Source organism: Protopterus annectens, chromosome 7.part0 (genome assembly GCF_019279795.1).
Source record: "Protopterus annectens isolate FY-2018-M chromosome 7.part0, PAN1.0, whole genome shotgun sequence".
NCBI classification, from domain to species: domain Eukaryota; kingdom Metazoa; phylum Chordata; order Ceratodontiformes; family Protopteridae; genus Protopterus; species Protopterus annectens.
In genome coordinates, this window is record NC_056739.1 from 1,698,767,256 (window position 1) to 1,698,789,755 (window position 22,500).

A 22,500-nucleotide genomic window follows, 5' to 3' on the forward strand; every position below is an offset into this window, starting at 1 on the left:
ACAACCTTAGATTCATATCAGAAATCTGACATGGCTCTGTCAGGAAATAAAAGCAAGGCAAGAAGGAGTAATGTTGTGAAACTTATTGTTGAGTTATGCATTGGCAATATTAGCAGTTTTCAAGAGGAAATATGTCAGATAAAAGAGTGAATGTGTAGAGTAATGCTAAAAGCTGAGGTTACTGAGAACAGCTTCAGAAGAGATAATCTATGAATAACTGGGTTTGGAGAAGGCATTTAAAGGAATAATACCATCTTGTTCTTAAATAAACTATACAGTGAAATAGAAAGAAGACCATCTAGGTTATGTGTTAATGTTGAAAATGATCGTAGAGTGAGAGATGAAATAGGTTCATAGGTTCATAGGTTCATACTAGGCTATCTGCCCGAGGGCATTTACAAGCCTAGCCCATCGTTTTGTGGCTTAGGCCACCCCTTTAGTATGGGGAACTATACCCATTATTTTTCTGTGCCTCTGTCGAGCAGTGACACTGAGGTAATCCCTGGGGTATATCTGCGATCTCCCATCCATTGGTCAAGATTTCTCTTGAACAAGGCCAGCGAGGTGCTCTGCCTCACATGTACCGGGATTTTGTTCCACAGCATAGGAGTCTTTGGGTGATGAATCTATCCCTCCAGCACGTCCTATTAATAGCCGTGTCAAGGTTTAAGTCTCCGCCTTGTGGCTCTGATGGATCTAGATTTTTGAGGTGAAGCATATTCATCAAATCTGGGTTTGACATGGCCTTGTATGTTAGGCAAAGGTCACCTCTGAGCAGCGTGGCGACTGAATAGAGCTGGAGTTCTTTCAGTCGGGCAGCATAGGACAGATTTTGAGACCCTTTATCCTTTTGGTGAGGAACTTTGTGGCCTCTCCAGCTGCTGCAAGTGTCGGGTCAGATACATTCCGAATGGGGCATTGTACTCAATCATTGGTCTGATGAGTGATGAGTAAAGGAGACTATGACCTCCCTTGATCTAGATGAGAATCCCTTCATGATAAGGTGGGCAATGTAGAAGGTCTTCCTAACTACTTTAGCTACATGGGTGTCGAATGACAGACTACTATCAACCTGGGTCCCCAGGTCCCTGATAACTTCTTCTGTGCTCAGTGGATTGCCACCTATTTGGTAGCTAGGGGTAACCTTGTTTTTCCCGAAGGGTATGACTATGCATTTTTTGGCATTTAACTTTAGGCCGTGGCTCTGGCACCAGTTATCCGTTAAATAATAATAATAATAATAATAATAATAATAATAATAATAATAATAATAATACTAATAATAATAATACTAATAATAATAATAATACTAATGATAATAATAATAATACTACTAATAATAATGATGATGATACAACTCATGCAAATGCTAGTTAACATCTGCACCTTGAAGAATACTGCTAAATAAAAATGAGCTTTATTTCTGGTGACAGAAAGTTAGATGTACAGATTATTCCTCCTCTGAAACTTGCAGGTAGGAAAAAGCATTGGTAGGGTAGCCTAAGGATGGTGTCAAGCAGAGGCACAGGTACATCTGGTGTATCCAACTACTTTAAAGGTGATGTGGCAGGGTAATACGTCTCTCAGGAAGCAGCAGAAGTAATCCACTTGTTTCCAGATGATACCTTATGTGGATATTGATAATCCCTAAGCAACAAATGTAGCTGTTCTCAGTGTTGTCTGATGAGACCAATATTGTAAAGCAGTCCAGGCTGGGGCCTAGTAGACATATTTATATTTTGAAGGGCATAGAGAGGCAGATGCATTGGATGATATATTAGAGATAAGTCTTGTTAAGACCAACAGACGAAGGCTGAAAGAGGCTGAATTAACTGGTCAACCAGGATAGCAATACCTCTGTATATGAAGGCAGGGCAGTGATAACTCATTACATAAAGCCAAGACAGTGATAACTCAATACATAGACTAGGACACTGATGATGGAGCATATGAGCCAGAATAGCAAAACCTCAGCACATATACCAAGACAATGAACATGCAACCATTAAAATTGTACTGAACAATATGAGCCTATTAACTTGTAGTTCTAAGTATGTTAAGAAGCATATTGAAATTTTTTTTTTCTACAAGAAAGTGAGATGTGAAAAAATTGTGTTATCAATGTATTCTGGAATAATTTTTACATCAAAGTTATAGATTCATAGGTTCATAGGTGGTTACTGGGCTATTGACCCGAAGGTCTTTATAAGCCTAGCTGTGTGTACCCAATATAATACTACAGAAATGCAATATAAAGGATCTTGCCTAAACGTGAGATCTTAGTTAGCAGACTGCCCATATTTAGTAGGGTCATAGGTGAAATCCCCAGCAGGAATATATGGTTTTTCCATGCAGTCATCCAGGCTATGCTTAAACAGGGTCATAGAAGGACATTATTTGATGTGAACTGGTAGCCTATTCCAGAGAAGTGTCAACCTGTGAGAGACATATCTGTCTCTTCAACAGGTCCTATTTATGTCACAGGCTAGGTTAAGGTCCATGGAGCTGGTGACCCTTGTCTCATTTGACTTGCGGATGTGCAGAATTCCATTAGGTTTGGATCTGAGATTGCTCTGTAGGTCAGGCACCAGTCTCCTCTAAGTAGTCTGTATGCTACTGAGTACAGTGACTGTGATTTCAGTCTGTTAATGTGCGATGTGTGCTGGAGACCTTTTATATTCTTGATTAGAAATCTCTAAGGTCTCTCAAGTTGTTGCGGATGTCTGGTAAGGTACATACCAAAGGGAGCATTGTACTCAATTATTGCCCTGATGAGGGATGAGTACAGGGGTGTTATCACACTTGAGGCAATGCCTTTGTTAATTAGGTATTTGACAAAGAATGCCGTCCTTACCACAACAGACACATGGTGGTCAAAGTTTAGGCTACAGTCAACTTGCGTTCCCAAGCCTCTCACTACTGAGTTGTTACTTAGGTTATTATTATTTATATGGTAGTCTGCAGGGATATTGTTTTTACCAAAGAGGACAACAGTTTTTTAGTATTGAGTTTGAGTCCAGAGTTTTAGCACCAATCATTGGTTTGTGTAAGTCCCTCTTGAAGTATATTGACATCATTTGGGGTTTCAATAATTGCATCTAATTTGCAGTCATCAGCAAACTTAGTCAGCCATTGCCCTCTGTTTTGGCCTGAACATCTGAGAAGTATATTCCAAACAATAGGGGGCCCAGCACTGACCCCTGAGGAATCTCACTGTTGATAGGTCTGCTGGTTGAGGTAAAGTCCCCAACTTTGACTGAGTATGATCTGTCGGTGAGCCAGTTAGCAACCCACCTGATGACATAAGGGTTCATATTTAACTGGGAGAGTTTATCAATGATGCCCATATGTGGGATTGTGTTGAGGGCCTTAGCTAAGTCAAAGTAGGCTGTATGCGCAGATATGCCTTCGTCTATTGCTCTGGTGACATTTTTGAAGAAGTCCACCAGGTTTAACAGACATGACCTGCCTTTGTCAAAACCAAACTGTGTCAGATCAAGGGTTTGGAGATTACCTATATCCTTATTTATAAGGTCCATGATGATTTGTTTCATAGCCTTACAGATAAGGCTGGTCACACTTATGGGTCTGTAGTTCCCAGGATCTGCGGCTGTACCCCCTTTATGAAGGGGAATGACGGTTGCTATTTTCCATTCAAAAGGGGCAAAACCAGTACTCAGGCTGCAATTGAAAAGAGTACCCAATGGAGTTGCTAACTTATGTTTTAGATCATTTAAAATGCAACATGGGATGCCACCCAGTCCCACAGAGACTGTTTTTTGGCCTTGAAGAGAGCATTAATAACTTGCTGCTTGGAGGTGCAAGATGGGAGAGATGTAGAGGAAATGCTTTGTGGAATGTTTGGAGGGGACAAAGGGGTGAAATTTTCACAAAACCTGTCAGTTAATAGGTTAGCTATTTTTGCAGGATCACTGTGTGTGTGATGCCATCCACCACTAGATCAGCACACGTCTGGGTCCTACCTTTTAGGTTATGGATTTAGCTGAAGAATAAGAATGCCTTATGGTTATCCTTAGCTATGGTTGCTAAATTTTTTTCTAAGTTACCCTTTGAGGATTTTAAAAGTTGTTTTATTTGTTTGTTCAATCAGAGGAGGGTGTTCTTCCAGTGCTGGGACCTCTCTTTTTCATTCTTAGACAGCAACTTCTTCCTCTTGTTGTATAACTTATTAATGTTAGATGTCCACCAGGGAGGCTTGTTTTTTCTTGAGGATCGTGTTTTGATCCTATCAGGTACAGCTGTGTCAATACATTTGTGTAAGTGTTTGTACAGGGCATTTGTGTATACCTTAGTATAGATGTCAATACCATCTGTGGGAATAGGAGCTTGGAAATTATTTATGCCATCCCTTGGGAGGGTATAAATAGCTTTGGTGAAAATGTTTAGCCTAATTTCACCTAGGAGGGGTTCAGGTGTTATAGCTACTTCAAATGTGACTGATTTGTGATCAGATTTATCCAGTGAGGGTCCTATATTTGTGGTGGTGCAATGATCACCCATGTTTGTGAGGACCAGGTCAAAACTATTTGAGCCCCTTGTGGGGTTGCACACTATTTGTTCCAGGGCATTAGTGTTAACAAAGCCCAGGAACAGGAACCTTTGTGCGAGCATGTTGGTACTCTTATAAATTTCCTAGTTAATAGAGGGATAGTTAAAATCACCCATGACTAGAGTGTTTGGTTGTAATTTGACTGACTCAAGTAAGTCCATATAAACAGCATGGGTATCTTGGTTCATTGAAGGGGGTCTATAGCTAACAATGATGTGAAGGGGGGTCTTACCCACAGTTCATTGAACTTGAAGTAACTCCATGGAGTTTTCCTGTCTAACCAGTCTAGACATGTATTTATCTTTGATGAAGATTGGTACTCCTCCTCCTTTGGTTGTCACATGCTCATTTTGCAGTCTAAAAGTGTGGAAGGCATTGTAGCCATGCAAGGCTGGGGTACTGTCTGTGGCCCTGAACCAAGTTAATGTAACTGCACATACATCAACATCCTCCAGGGAGAGGAGTACTTCCAGAGAGTGCAGTTACTGATTTAAACTCCTAGTGTTTTAGCAGCATAACCTTCTGTGAGTGATATTTTTCACATCAGAAAATTTGTTCTTGAGACCTTTCCTAAAAAAGGCATTATGGGGGAGGCAAGTGCCTTAGCCAGTAACTGAAAGCCTACAGGTGACAGGTGAAGATCATCCCTGGCAAAGCAGCATGGTCTATCAACCATGTCATCCCAGGCTGACAGGAACTGGATCCGCTTAGATTGACTCCAGAAACTAAGCCAATTGTTGAAGTCAATCACTTTTGTTTATATTGTGGTAACATCTTAGGTGAGGGAAGAATGCTGCTCAAGGCTAGGGACATACCTGCTTAGGGTGCATATTCATAGAGCTCAATCATGTTTCTCTTTATATAGTTGAGCGAGCTACGTCTCAAGTTATTCACACCAGCATGAACTATGACAGAGTCATAAGGGTACTTGGTGGGAGACTTGAGTGCATGAGTGATCTGATGGATCCTGGCACCCGATAGACTGCTGACTGTAACCTTCTCCTTGTCAAGCCTGGTGAATGGAACATCTGTGTGTCTTCCAATCCAGACTTCCACATGTACAGCAGGGTGCAACGGCCAAAATAGACTATAGTAAAAAACAAAATAAAAGTAGCCAACACCATCCAAGTGAGGTTGAAAAGATTTATTATTGAGGCAGAAAAATCACATCAAAAATAAGAAACAGACCAGTTTCGGCATAGCCTTCATCAGTGTATAAAAATCTAAGTTACACAACTAAATAAATACTGCCTTAAACACTAGTAGACCCGCTGTTATTGGATAATCACAAATGCTCACTAAGCCCAGGTGAGAATAACCCACCTAGTCTAATTATCCAAGTTTTTTCTTTTTTGTTTAAAATATTGTGCCATCCTGGCTTGTTAATTCTATTGTCCTGAAATTTATAACAACAAACATAAATTGTGCAATAGGGTGTTTAATAGAATGTTTATACAGAGCATTAGAAATACGTTTATTTCTAATGTCACTCTAATGTACAGAAATATGTGTCCTAAAAGGATGCAAAGTTTGTCCCACATAAAAGTGGAACAGGTTCATGTCACCAAACATATAATCCAGTCAGTACTGCAATTATCAAATATCTGAATGTTATAAATTATTGGGATATTATTGCTGGTAAATTGTTTGCTCTTTGATACAAATTTGCACTGTGACCAGTGACCACAAGGGACACAACCAACCAAATTCTCCCCACCAATCACATCTGTGTGTCTCACAATGGAGTCACCTATGACCAAAAATATTGGTTTACAGTATATGTGCTTTTCCATAGGGGCTTATTTGGTGAGACACTGGTGCTTGTGTTTTATGTGTATTGAATGCTGTAGGTGCTGTATTAGGTGTAGCATATTTGTGTTTGGAAGGTTTCTGGTGTTTAGGAAGGCTTCTGGTGAGTATCTCTGCATATGATGGTTTATGTGTTGAGTGCATGGTTTGCATAGGAAGTGTAGTATGTGAGCTGACAACCTGTTCAGTGTTATTGTTCTGTGTGCGAGACAGCAAGGATTACAGATTCTTAGTGTAGATGCATCTCTCACAAATTGTACTTGGGTGATTTAGGAGTAGAGGGTTGTGAGAGTACATGAGGAAGTTGCTACACTGCCTCAGGATACTCATGTCAATCAGGCTGATAGGGGAAATGGAGGGAAACTAACCATCGATAATGCTAGGTTAAATCCTGTTTTCCCAGTGGGGAGAGAAAATGGAGGGGTGTGGTATAACTCGGTGCTCTGAATGGGGTCTATACTAATGAGACTATTGAAGATTTTGAGGTTTTGGAACTGTTTAAAGGGCAAAAGAGCAGCTGAGATGCTCTCTGAGCAGCTACATGCAATTTAAGGACTTCTTGGACAGATCAGAGGGCAGCTAGTGAAGTTTTTGCATGTATAAACTCTAATGGTTACCTCCACTGCACAGTAGTGCATGATGGTGTAAACATTTGAATATACCAGAGCAGTGTCTGGTCACCTAACTCTGTGGAGCAGTGTTAAAACAAGCGCAAACCAGTGCAAATGTGAGGCTTACATAGCAGCAGTGAGCAAACTGAATTAAACCATTTAACCAATAAAAAAGCTCAAAACTGAGACCTGTGTTAGCAATCTTCAATCAGATGAATCCTAACTGCACTGTCCTGCCACAAGGGTGCAGGGAGGCCCTCTCCAACAAAAGACAGCTTGGCTTAGTGCTCAATTTAACAAACAGAACCAGATTCAGCAGGTCTGAATCTAGTCAGTGCTACAGCAAATAAAAAGTGCAACAAATCAGCAAGAACAGTTTTAAAAATAAGCAATATAGCAACAATGCAATCTAAAAGTGCAAAATACAGTATAAATGTTACTTATGGTTAGCAGGATGTAACAGATTCCTTGGATTGCACAGATGAATACAGCAGAGCAGTGGCTCATCGCCTAACTTGGTGGACCAGTGTTAAAACAGTGAGCAAACGGAATTAAACAATTTAACCAATAAAAAACCTCAAATCTGAGCCCTGTGCCAGCAACCATCAATCAGACGAGTCCTAATTGTACTGTCCTGCGACAATGGAGCAGGGGAGCCCTCTCCAACAAAAGATAGCCTGGTTTAGTGCACAATTTAACAAACAGAACCAGATTCAGCAGGTCTGAATGTAGTCTATGCTACAGCAGACAAAAAGTGCAATAAATCAGCAAGACCGGTTTTAAAAATCAGCAACATAGCAAAAGTAGTTTAAAACTGAAAAATACAGTATAAAATTGTACTTATGGTTAGCAGGATGTAACAGATTCCTTGGCTTGCGCAGGTGAATACAGCAGAGCAGTGGCTGTTATATACTTGCTATATACTTGAACGTCTAAGATGATGTTCCTCATTACAATGTTCATTGATGGTTACTTTTAAGGACTGCTGTTCATTTGTTGATTCCAGTTTGTAATATATGATTATGAAGAGGTTTGTAGTGCATTACTGTGTTGTGAGAAATTCCATATTAGGTAAGTGTCATCAGACTGTACAAGATTCAATATGAATAGCTAGCCAGAACTAGACAGCTTCCATGGCCTAGTGATGGGGTCCAAGATACTTTTCAATGCATCTGATAACACTGTAAATATTTGATCTGTACAATGTTGTGCTGTATTGTACTGTACAAAATGTTTTAATGAGCAATGCTCTCTTATGGCAACTTATGTCTCTGTAGAGTTACAAAGATCGTTCATTATAGGTTTGTACTTCAAGTAAGCTTACTAAGGTCTATGTGGGGTTCATGTTTAATATTTCTGTATGTATGTTGACATCTGAATAGTATCTATGAGTTCACAGTGCAATACTGATTGACACAATGTCTGTGCCAACTGTTAATCTCTAAATGTGAGGAATATAAATTGATGATGCCCACTTCATTGACTGGGTTGTAAAACAGCAAGCATTGAAATAAAATGTCTAGACTTACTGGGGCTTCTGTGGTACTCCACACTGACGATACTGATAAAAGGGGGAAATATTTGAAGTTGTAAGCAGGCTGACATCACCAAGGGGTGGTAGTAAGGAAGGGGGTAGGGAACAGAAAGTGTGTAATTTAAGAAAGGAAAGAAGCTATGTGGATACACTGAGGAGGGAATATTTGTTGCAAAATGTATGATACTCTTCATAGTTTGCATTCTTACACTGTCTTTTTGTATTTTGCTCTTGCTTTATTGCAGTTTGCTTTAATTCAAATTTGTTGTTTTATTTTAAATTTGTTTTTGTGTTGGAGTTTTAAAAAGTATTTGGTTAATGCCAGTTAGTAAAGATTTCTGGTGCATTCTTTGACTGCAAAGTAATTAACTCTATTTGAAAAGCATATAAAGAGAGGGGAATGAGAGGCTTTACCAAGCCCAGCAACATCTGGGATTACACATCTGAGGACTGGAGCATCCAGGGCTTGTCTTGACTTGCTTGGAGTGATTCTTACTTACTCCTTATGAGAGAGGGATAAGAACCATTGTCCTGGTCTCCAGCCTGAGTGAGGTACCTTCTGCTAGATCCTTCCTGTGAGTGTTTTGCTCTCGTTTCATCTGGTGCTGCCTGGACTTTAGTTGGACCATTATGCAGCTTTTGGCACTCTTTACGATGAACTACAGATAATGTTACACAGTACAAACAAAAAGTAGACAAGGAGAGAGGAGTGAGAGATTTTACTAAACTTTTCAGCATGTAGGACTCTGAGGATTCACCTGCCAAGTTCATGCCTTGACCTGCATGGACTGATTCCTACTTGTCCCTTGTGATAACATGGTGACAAGAAGAAACATTGTGCTGGTAAGCATCTTGACAGAGGCAATTTCTGCTGTAGTCTTCCTATGACTGCCTGGCACCTGTCTCATTGAATACTGCCTAGATTAAATTTAGACCATTGCTCAGCTTGGCACCAGGAGCATGTCAATCCGTCGAAGGTAATTTCAGTGAAAGGAAAGAAACTGAAGTCAGTTCACTGAAACTGCCTTCAGTGAAAGTGGACATTGTCTTTTTCTCCACTGTTGTGTGACCTTGGAATTGGTATACATAAATCTGTGGGGTGTGGGGGTTGTTTCAATGTTTTGCTGAAGAAGGTTTTGGAAAACTAGTTTTGGTTTATTTGAGTTCATCAAAACTGCCTTCAATGGATTGACATGAATTCCCACATCTCCCGATCTCTTAGCATAAGAAATCTGGACAAGAATTAAAATAATGGGGGGAAATGCCCAAAAATAGAGACAGATTTTAAATATTGCTCTTATAAACATGGAAAGCTGTTAGAATAACAGGACTTGTGTTAGTATGCATTTTTCCGAAGGATGTGAAGTCTGAAACTCAAATGTCTCTGATTATTTAGTGATGTCAATCTTCAGTGATTTGTCAGAAAACCTCAAATTTTATGAGTAACAAACCAAAAATATAAGGTAAAAATCCAGACATTCTGCAAGAATCTGGACAGTTGAGAGGTATGCTTGCAACTGAGCTGTTTATTCTTCAATGCTTGGCAGTACAGTGTAAGAACTAGCCTGAAAGTAGTTGAAATGCACCTACTAGCACACATTTCGTCTCTGGAATCAGGCAAATTCTGTATTTTGGTGACATCTTTCTCCAGTAAACAAGACCTTCCATGAAATAACACATTGAAGTAAGGCTGTTTTTGTACCTGTGACATCTTCATTTGGTAAGTGGCTATTTTAGGTCTTTTATCCTTAATGTGCCACTGTTAAATACTGCCTGTTCTAGGTTATCCTACTGTGAATCTATTGCAGTGAATCTGCCATCTTTCATGGGTACTGCTATAATCCTATTTATCTGACTGTGTTTGCTTGTGCTATTTGCTTGTTTATGGACATTCCTTGTAGTGTTTCTAGTTACTGTTGACATCACACTGTGGTTATTATTACATTGAATATGTTATCATCTTCAATTCCTGTTATAAGACTGTTGTAGTGCAGTTACTCATGTTGTATTGTTCATGTTTGTTTGTGATAATTGCTTGCTTGTGAAGGTTCCTTGTAATGGTTCTGCTTACTGTTGCCATCCCAATGAGGTTGCTGCTACACCAAATATGTTGTCATCCTCAATTACTGTTACAAGACTATAACATTACTTGTGTATTGTTCATGTTTCCTGTGGCAATTGCTTGAATGAGAAAGGTTCCTTCTAGTGGTTCTAGTTACTGTTGCCATCCCACTGAGGTTAGTATTACAGCAAATATGTGTCATCCTCAATTACTGTTATAAGACTATAACATCACTTGTGTATTGGTCATATTACTTTGTCTGTGAAGGTTCCTTGTATGGGTTCTTATTCTAGTTGCTCTATTTACTATTTCTTGTCTGTAATAGCCCTCTATAAATTAACACTAACACATAGCTCTACAGGTATCGCAACTTTATTGTACTGACTTCTTCTACAATAGAGTATATGTTGGTTATGACTGATTGCTTCTATCTGCCTTGTTTGGATTTGCTGCAAGTTGTTAAGATCATTTACTGTGCAGAATAGAGTGGAAGACTGAGTGTGGAAATTTGCCAAGTTCAGTTATGCAGTTAGTGTGAGATATTGAGTGTAAACACAGTGTTTTGTGAATAAGTACTCTCAATTGTCACCTTACCTAACATCTTTCTATCCTCCACCGCTATTTCTCCTGCTGTTTCCAAGCTTTTTCGGTCTGCCCACCACCTCCTGCTACCATCCATTCCACCTTGTCCACCCTACATATTCATGATGAAGATGTAACGCATAGAATCCAGTTAAACTACCTGCCCTGATGGTTATATTTGGAGGTGAATAAAGGATTACTGCACTTGATCTACTGCCTTCATTATTATTTTCTTGGTTGTGGTACTTGCTGATAGACCTACCTGCTTTGCCAGGGATGGCCTAGGCCTCTTTCCTCAAGGCTTACACGTATTGCCTAAAGCATTTACTACATACTGCTTTTTTTATTTAGACTCCATCTCCAGGACATGTCAACAGAGCAAATTCCAATTTGGCTTATATTAAGGTGGCACTGATTAACTATAAGAATCGTATAAATAATCTTAGTATCTAGTACCCGTTTAGACCCAAAAGCAGCTGTCAGAACATATCTGCATTTTTCCAGGATCCCATCATTTCATGTCAGAACCCACATGATACCAACCTAGATTTCTTAATCTCATAGTCCCTTTAAACAAAACCAACTATCACATTATTGGCTGTTATACATCCCCATCCATGTCCCCTGCTGACCATGAAATATACCTAAATCATTTGTAGAATATTCATATTAGACCAAATACACTACTTTTATATGACTTTATCTGGCAAGCTATTAAATGGTAGATATATATAACCAATAAAAGTATGCAGAGAATTTCCTAATCTTTGTTAATGGCAAATCCCTAGACCAAAGTGTCCTTTTTTCCACTAAAGGTGCAAACAATTCCTGTCTTGCCTTTATAACTATTGGTTCAGCCTGTATTCCTGCATATACCTCTGTTTTCTTGATTGTCTGTTCCCAATATTATCTTTTCCCCTAGAACCACCACCACTAATCCTATGACCCCACTGTTTTCAAAAACTATTCCTGGGCCAACTTCTAATAGTCTGTTGATGACCTGGAGAAGTTCAAAAATTTGTCCCTCCCATAACAGCCCCATTACAATATTTCTACACATGCCTCCTAAATTGAACAGCAATATAGGAGCATCTGTCCCTATCCTCATAAGAGTAATGGTGGAATTTTCAGCTAAACAATTTGTTTAAAAAGAACAACAGGCCACTAGCCATTTAAAATGTCCTTCCTCTTTTCAAAAAGAAACTAAACTCGCTTAGTAAGAATGTCAAGTTAAACATTAGAGAAAGCAATGATTTCTATGAACTTAAATTTTCCATTTCCTTGAAAGATAATATTAAGGGCTTTTTTAACTATATTAGGAAATGTAGAAGCAACACCCATTATTGCTTCTGCAATCAAATGCTATAACTTCTTCTAACCCAGTAGCCAACACTAATGTCTTTGCTTGCTAGTTCAGTTCCAATTCTGAAGCCAGCAAAAAGAGCCAGTATGTCTACTCTGTCTCTATGGAACTTGCAAAGATCTCTGGTGCAATTCTTCATGCTGGTAATATCAACAAGATTACCCAACTATGCATTAACTCTCATATCATTTAAGGTATAGCTAATTGTCCTATTGACACAGCCCATACAGTGAGGGTTGGTGGCACCTATTACTCACACACACACACACACACACACACACACACACACACACACACACACACACACACACACACACACACACACACACACACACACACACACACACACACACACACACACACACACACACACACACACACACACACACGCACACATGCACACATGCACACATGTCAGAACACAATTGTTACTAGTGGCGTCAAACGACACAGTCTTGGGAATCCTACTATTTGTCATCTACTCTCTGATGTAAAGGCAGGTATCAACATGACTAAGTTAGCAGCTGACTGCAAGTTTGATGCTGTTGTTAACTTTCCTGTTAATTCCTTGATACTCACAACAATAGATCAAATTGATGTTTGATGTACTTCATAGACTCTGACTGAAAGCTAAAAAGTAGCTATTTCAAATTCGGGGACTCCTAAGTGTGAGTCCTGAGGTATAGACAGAGAATGTGTGAAATTAAGACTTTTAAGTCTAAGATGGCTGTTTCCTAGAATATTCCCTTTTCCCTGAGGTATGTCATCCTCTGAGTTAGTATGTATAAACAGTGGGGATTTGGGGATGCAATCTCTACTTTTTGATGTGCAGGAAGGCTCATCCCCTGTCAAAATAACTTTGAAGGAGAACAGTAAATGTCAACATTTGTTCATATCCTATCATACTTTCTTAACCTAATGAAGAGGAAAGCCAGTCAGAGAAGTTGGGGGAGGGTGGAATGAGATTACGAGTGCTTGATTTACTATTTGGAATATTGTTGGTGACGTTGGATCATCCAATCAAAATAGAAACTGTTATGGTGAAACTGAAATGTGATAATAGGAGGTGGTTACACTACAAGACATAAAGATGCAGATGAGAAAGAAAAATAATTTAAAGCAAAATAGCTTTATCTTCTCTACATGGACTATGAAGGGGAGCAAAAAGAGATGTGTTTTTTATGGAGGTTAATGAAATACTGCAAACTTAAAAGTAAAGACTGTAGGTGGCTGATGGTAAAACGCAGATCTGGGAGACTAATGATGGCATTGGGGAACGTTTATGGATGGCATACTGATATGAATGAAGCTTTTAGTGCCTTCTTTGAAGGCATTAATAAAGTGAGTGAGGATGATAGTAATGTTGTGGTAGGGAACCACCTCTCAACTGTCCAGAATTTTGCAGAATGTCCAGATTTTTACCTCACATCTTTAGTCTATTCCTCATAAAATGTTTGGCTTAATGACAAATCATTGAGGATCAAAGTCTGAAAATAATGACAAAGATTCGAGATGCAGACTTCATATCGTTCAGAAAATGCATGTTAAAGCAAAATATGTTATGTATTCTAGTAACTTTCTAAGTTTATAGAAGTGATATTTAAAATCTTTCCCTGATTTTGGAACTTTGTTCCCCGCTATTTTTGGCTTTGTCCACATTTCATTCTCTAAGAGGTTCACAGGTATGGGTAGAGTGAACTATAATGTTATTGTGGACACTGATTTGAGCACCATATGGGATGTCAGATGGTATTAGACAAAATGGAGGAACAATGACTTGTTGATTTGGGGAGAGTAAAGAATGGTAAGCAAAGGCATATACATTCATCAGGAATAAACAAGTTGGTAGATAGACTGACACAAGAGAAAATTGTGGGAATACAGCTTGCAGAGAGGAATATTTCTGACTGTACATGCTTTATGAACTGGGGAGAGGTTGAGAAACATAGTATATGGAGGTGGAATCTGCAGCAGAAGAACAAAAAGACAACAGAGGTAAAAACAGATGCTGAACATGATACAGGAAGTTATCCTGTGGAACTGGACTGGATTAGAGTGTAGTTGGGTGGTTAAACTAAAATGGCTACAGGCTGCATGGAGAAAGAAAATTATGAATAATCAGGATGAAAAAGTGGTCATACTGAGGTAATAATACTGGGGTGTGAGTTGTGGGAGCTACAAGTAAGTGAAGATAAGGTACAGAGTAGGATATCACAATGAGCAGCATATTGCTGGGTATGTTGTAAGGCTGATAACAGCTTTTTAGGTTGGAAATTAAAGGAAAGGATAAAATGGAGAAAATGTTAGTAGGTATTAGCAAGGTTCATAAACTCATAAGTTATTTACAGTGTTCTGGCCATTTGACCATCAAGGAACACTGATTCAGTGATATCTCGATCAAATACTCTATCTCCCATCCATTTGTCCAAGGATTTTTAAACGTCAGCATTTGTTGATTTACAAATATTATGAAATAGTTTATTCCATAACATTATATTTTTTTGATTAATATAATTATAGTGCACATTATTTCTTTATATCTCTTTGCAGACTTTTCTACCATTATATCTATTCATATGATTACTGTTGTATTTTTATTTAATATTTAATAAAAATTGTAGTACCTGATCTCTAAAGACTTTGTAAGCTAAAATTACTTTTCCTCTACTGTATCTGTATCTGTGATTTGTATACAAGTTTTAATATTTACATCTATCCATGTAACTTAAGTCTTTAATTAATATATTTTTGGGGAAACAATCCAAATTTCCAATTAAATATGCACAGAAAATATTGTTGCACTCATTGATGGGTCTAATGCATGATTTGTACAAAGAATGTCAGTATTGTTAATTGCTAACAGACAAATTATTCAACTGATATCCAATATATTTCATTGTTTTATTGCTAACCATTATTACATACCTAGTAAAGGAAAATGAAGAGGTAATCATACTTACTAAATCTTTATATTCGTTTACGTCTTTTAATAGTTGTGAAACTGTGTACACATTTCCCCTTTTAATATGTTTTTAAAATACACTATGTTACATTTATCCAGAACAAAGTTCATAGGTTCATAGGTAGGTACTAGGCTATTGGCCCTAGGGCCTATATAAGCCTAGCCAAAAGGTACCCTGGCTTTCGCCACCCGAGAAAATTATTTTCCTGTGCACTGTCAAGCAGAGCCACAGAGGTGATCCCCGGGGTGAATTTCCTATCTCCCATCCAATCATCAAGATTTTTCTTGAAGAGTGCTAATGAGGAGCTTTGTTTGATATAGATATGTAGTTTGCTCCAGAGTATGGGAAGTCTCTGGGAGAGGACTCTATCCCTCCAGCATGTTCTGTTTATTGTGGCGACAAGGTTTAAGTCCCTAGAGTGTGTAGCTCGGAGGGATTGGAATTTCTTTAAGTGGAGCATGTCCAAAAGCTCTGGGTTTGACATAGCTTTGTATGTTAGGCAGAGATCGCCTCTGAGTAGGTGATATGCGATGGAGTAAAGCTGCAGTTTTTTGAGAAGGTCTGGGTAGGGCATCTGTTTGTGGCTGGTAATCCTCTTTGTGAGGTATTTCTGTGGCCTTTCCAGTTGTTGTAGATGTCTTGTGAGGTACAATGACCTCTTTTTCACTGGATGAGAAACCTTTTGTGATGAGGTGTGCCATGTAGAAAGATTTCCTGACTACTGTGGCGATCTGATTATCAAAGGAGAGACTACTGTCTACCTGTGTCCCAAGGTCTCTTATCACACTTTCATTGTTAAGTAGACTACTGCCTATGTGGTAGTTCATGGGTACAGAGTTTTTATCAAAAGGGATGACAATGCACATTTTGGCATTGAGCTTGAGGCCATGGCTTTGACACCAGGCATCTGTCTCAGCGAATCCCTTTTGTAGGATGCCCACATCTTTTGGAGCTTTGATTATGGCTCCTAGTTTGCAGTCATCTGCGAACTTCATTAGCCAAAGACCTTCTATGTTAGCCTGTACTTCAGAGAAGTAGATACCAAACAGGAGATGACCCAGTACTGAACCCAGTGGTACTCCACTTGTCACTGGTCTGAAGTTGGATTTGGAGTCTGCTACTTTCACAGTGTGGGTTCTGTCAGTGAGCCAGTTGGCAACTCATCTTGTGACATAGGGATTTGTACCTAGTTTAGTGAGTTTATCTATAATTCTAGAGTGAGGGATGGTGTCGAAAGCCTTGGCAAGATCTAGATAGGCTGTGTGAACCACCTTACCGCCATCTACGGCTTTGGTGCCCGCTTCAAAGAAGTATATCACATTTAGGAGACATGATCTGCCTTTTACAAACCCGAACCGGGAGGGGTCCAGAGTTTGGAGATTACCAATGTCATTTTTTATAAGTTCCATGATGATACATTCCATAGCCTTGCAGACCAGACTCATCAGGCTAATGGTGGCTCCCCCTTTGTGGAGTGGGATAACTGTCACTGTGCGCCATTCAATGGACACATAGCCTGAGGTGAGGCTATGATTAAACATGGTACTTAGGTGGGGTGCCAGTTCATTCTGTAGTTCATGTAGAATGCAGCCTGGGATGTTATCAGGTCCCATGGATGCTGCGTTCTTGGCTTTAGAGAGTGTGTTTTTTACCTGTGCAGCCATGATTACACGAACTTTGCATTCTTCCGGTATAGAGATGGGCCCTTTAGGGGATGAAAGGAGTTTAAAGTTAGCACTGAACCTATCTGCCAGGATGTTGGCAATATCAGTTGGTTCTGTATATTTAGTGCCATTGTACTGTAACTCAGAGCAGATCTGAGTGTTGCCATTGAGATTCTTGATATAGCTATAGAATGCTTTGTAGTTGTCTTTAGAGTCAGTGGCGATTTTGTTTTCGTAACTAGCTTTGGAGGATTTTATAAGGGATCTCAGCTTCTTACTGAAGCTGACTAGGTAGTTCCTCCAATCATGTGATTTTACTGTTTTTTGCATCAGTTTCTTTCTTCTATTTTAGAGTTTGTTCATGGCAGGGGCCACCAGATTGGCTTCCTTTTTTTGGAGGATAGCATCTTGGTTCTGTTAGGGATAGCACGATCCATGCACTCGTGTAAGTGCTTATAAAGTGCATCTGTGTAGGATTCAGCAGTCATACCTCTATTGTCTGTCAGCATGGGTGTCGTGAAGTTTGCCTCTTCTGTCTTAAGAAGCGTGAAGTTGGCTTTGGAGAAATTTTTTACGGTGGTTTCCCTAATGGGGGGTGGGGAGGGATGTGGATGTCTAGGGTAATTAGCTTGTGGTCGGATCTGACCAACGAGGAACTGACCTCTGGTGTGGAGCACTGGTTGCCCATGTTGGTAATGACCAGGTCTAGGATATTGCTGCCCCTGGTGGGGGTGTGGATAAGTTGATCCAAGGTATTGGAATTTATGAATTCCAGAAAACATTGAGCACAAGATTTGGTACATGAGTAGTTTTCCCAGTTAATGGTGGGTTCGTTGAAATCACCCATTATTAGGGTGTTAGGTTGTACCATAATATTTTCCAGTGTATCAAGAAATGAGGAGTGGGAATCCTGGGGCATGGTGGGGGATCTGTAGCAAGCTACAATTTGGATTGCCGTCTTGCCCAGAGTTAGTTGCACTTGAATAATCTCGGATGCATTATGCTGAGCAACTAGCCTGGAGGTGTGGATATCCTTAATGAATATGGACACACCTCTACCTTTAGTGTTTCAATCCAGGTTAGGTGGCCGAAAGGTGTGGTATGAATGATAGCCTGGTAATACAGGGGTACTCTCTGGAGCCTTGAACCAGGTCTCTGTCACTGCACAGATGTCAATGTTCTCCATTTTAAGGAGTGCCTCAAGTGAGTGCATTTTGAGGTTTAGACTTCTAGCATTGAGTAGCAATACCCTCAGATTTTGCTTGCTTGTACCTGTTATGGTGGTGAATTTGTCATTTGAACCTTCCCTAAAAAAAGGCACTATATGGGTGGCTAGAGCCTTAGCCAGTATTTGGAATCCCAGGGGTGATAGGTGCAGGCCATCTCTGGCAAAGCATCAGGGTTTGTCAATCATGTCATCCTAGGCAGACAGATACTGGAGCCTCTTAGAATGACACCAGAAGCTTAGCCAATTATTGAAGTCAATAATTTTGTCTTTGTACTGTGGTATCATTCTGGGTGATGGCAGGATACAACTCAGGGCTAGGGTCATACCTGCTTGGGCTACAAGATCAGACATCTCCTCCATGTCCCTTTTCATGTAGTCCAGGGAGGTATGTCTCAGGTCATTCACACCAACATGGATAATGACAGAGTCATTATTTTTACTTGTTGTGGAGTGACCTGAGTGCATGCATTATGTGGTGGATCCTGGCACCTGACAGGCAGCTGACAGTAATTTTCTCCTTGTTTAACCTGGTGAGTGGAACATCGGTGTGCCTGACTATAGAGTCACCTATGACTAGAGTGTTGGGTACATTGTTATGCCTTATGGGCTGTGGTTGAGTGGCACACTGAGTATGTAGGCTATATGTCATTTGGGTTGTGTTGGGGGGGAGGTTGCTTTTGCTTCTGCTTTGGATGTCCCTGTTGCTTGGGCAGGTTTTTACTGAGAGCCTCCATGAATGTAGGTGTGTGTTTTGTGTTTCTATGGGTGTGTTTTGGTGGTGTAGGTTTTGAGGGACTATGTGATGAGTGTGGTGTGGTGCAAGTGTTTACCTTCTCCTCTTGACTGTCTAGTCCAGTCTTGGGTGAAGAGAGCTTTGCTTCCAGTTTGGCTATATAAGTGCATCTCTCACAGATTGTAGTGCTGGGTGGTAGGAGGAGAGGGTTGTCTGTGTACATGAGGCAATTGCTGCATTGCCCCAAGATGCCCAGATTCATCAGGTAGACAGGAGCATACACCTGGAGCTGACCCTTAGACATGCCTGGTTAGGTACTTATTTGTTAAGTACTGTAAACTGTTTGCCTCTAGACAAGTAAGGAAAGTTGAGTGCTGTTGGAAATTGCAGCTTTTTAGTGCTTACAACAAGTTCTGAACAAGTGCTGAGCTCAAAGAAACAGACAAGTGCTGAAACTAAAAAACTGGCTAGTTCTAAGAAACAAAATTAAGCTAGAAGGCTTCCCTCCAACACAGAATGGCTTGGGGGCTCAGAAGCCCACAAACAGTCTTGGACACAGCAAATCTGTGTCTGGACTAGACTACCCACTGGAAAGGCAGGAAACAAGGTTAGACATTTTTTTTTAAGTGGAAAGAGAGAAAGGAGGAGCAAAAACTAAGTGGATTGGCCTTCTCAAATGTTCTCCCTGTATTAGGTAGAATGAGGTAATAGCACTAGACTGGGAGGAGTGTCCTACATCAAATTTACAGTATGGACAGGTAACTGCATAGCCACCAACTATAAGAACAACATACAAATAGGGAGAGAGGGTGGCAAGCAAACTGCAGAAATGTTTCTCACAGCAGAAAAGCAGCAGTGAGCCTTTAAATGAAAGTTTTAAACAGATAAAGAGCCTCTAGAGAAAGCTTTTAACTGCAAACAAGTTATATGACACACTCCTTGGCAGGAGATCAGAATCAAACAACCCAAACAGATGCTTAATAAAAGTGGACAATTTCCAGTTAATACCTCACACACAGTGAAACTTGCTGGAAAAGTATGCAGTAGACAAAGTGCTATAAATAACTTGAAAAAATAAGCAAAAAACAGGATACTTAATGTTACATATTATAGATCCCAGTTTGCTCAGTGCCCTTCCTTCAATTAGCTCAGTGTGAAATGGCAGAAACACTCACAAACTTAACTTCTTGGTAACAGAAAGTTGAAACCTGAGACAACTTTAAAAAAAGCTCAAAAGAACCAATGAGGTGCTTACTCTAAGCTGTAGTCCAGGTGACTCCAATCAGCCAATGACCATAAACAATCCCCTCTCACTGAAATGCCTAATGGCTTTGGCTAAACCAAGATGTCCTTGAACATGTGCTCAGACACACAGCCTCCGCAAACACTAGGCCCAAACACAAGCCTGAATATGGACAATGCTACAAATACCCACACTACTTAGGTAGAAACAAACTGCAGACATGTTTCTCATAGCAGAAAAGCAGCAGTGAGCCTTTAAATTAAAGTTTGAAACAGATAAAGGAGCCTCTAGGGAAAGCTTTTAACTGCAAACAAGTTATATGACACACTCCGTGGCAGGAAATCAGAATCAAACAACCCAAACAGATGCTTAATAAAAGTGGACAATTTCCAGTTAATACCTCACACACACAGTGAAACTAGCTAGAAAAGTATGCAGTAGGCAAAGTGATATAAATAACTTGTAAAAATAAGCAAAAAAAAAAAAACAGGATACTTAATGTTATATATTATAGATCCGAGTTTGTTCAGTGCCCTTCCTTCGATTAGCTCAGTGTGAAATGGTTAATCCCTTTATTTTGTGCCCATACCCCTTTTTGCCTTTTATAATTATTTAAAAGGTCAATATCAGTCTCAGACTGCATCAGAAATTCAGTTTTCCAATCATTTGCATATTTCAAAATCCAATAGTTGGTATTTTTTGATATTGTTGCAAATACTAAACTAAACTATGTTAGAGTTAATACAAATCCATATGATACATATATTCTAACTAGTTCCTTAATGCTAACACTTTGATTTATTTCATATAACCAAGACATGATCCATTTTACTAAGAAACAATTGACTTAAACATTTCTTAAACATCTGTAAATGATTTCAGATTGTAGGCTCTCAAATGCTTTAGCCAGATCAAGATATATTACTCCTGGTGCTACCTCAAGCTCTACTGATAATATAATTTGATCACAAAAGTTTACTAAATTTGTCAGCATAGATAGGCCCTTCTAAACCAAAGTTCAGTGTGGTATAAAGTCACGACACAAAATAACCAAATAGATCAATCACTAGTGTCCTGAGACCATGAAGTCAGAAATGCATCCTCCAACCAACAGTGGCCACTAGAAGTTTGTAGCAGGTCACCTGAAAATGTATTCCAAACAATAAGTCAATCCATGCTTTAAGAATATTAAAATAAATTTATTAAATATTAAGGAAACCAGACTTTGAGTTAAGCGCTTTCGTCCATAATGGACTTTATCAGAACTAGTTAATAATCACATCAACGCTTGTTTTGTAAAAAAATCAACCATCCTACAAAAACAAAAAGAGCCAATAAAATGCATTCAACCTAATGCCTATACAAATTTAAAGGTATAGCGTGCTTACGTATTGATATAGCAAACCCACAAGTACATTCAATAATCAAGTAGATTCAAATACATCAACACGTTTGCTGTAACATACTAGAAAGTCAATAAAATAAATTATGTTTCTATTCCAAAAATATCATTAAAAATCATTAAAGTTCATTTACTTTACTATATTACAGTAATAGTTGATTTGTGTCTAAACTGACTGCAAGTTAGAAGCCCTTAATTTTAATACAGAAGTAATTGAAATATAATCATTTAGTTGTGGGGGATTATTAGCTCTCAAAGTTAACTGCCAGTATATCTTTTTATATTCCAGTCTGTCTTCCCATAAATCTCTCCTAGAATCCCTTACAATTTGTTCCAAGATAAAAAATGTGTAAACTGCTTTTTACAGGTCCTTTTATGTTTAGCGAAAGCATTAGTTTCAGCATCTTTTATGATATCATAACTATGTTCATATATGCGCTTTTTCAATGGTCTTTCAGTTTTACCCACAAAAAATGATTCATATACAGAGCATTTGGCTAAGTATACCACTCCACTATTTGCACAACTATAATATTGTTGAGCCCTTAATGTTTTTTGCCTACATGATACAAAAACACAATCTAAATTTCCAAAATAAGAGCATGAATGTCAAGTTCTATATTTATATGTTCCAAGGTGAGAGCTATTATACTTTTTATTGCTATCAACTGCCCCCTCATATAATTCTTTTAAATTATTAGCTTTCTTATATACAATTGGGGGATTTGTTAAATAT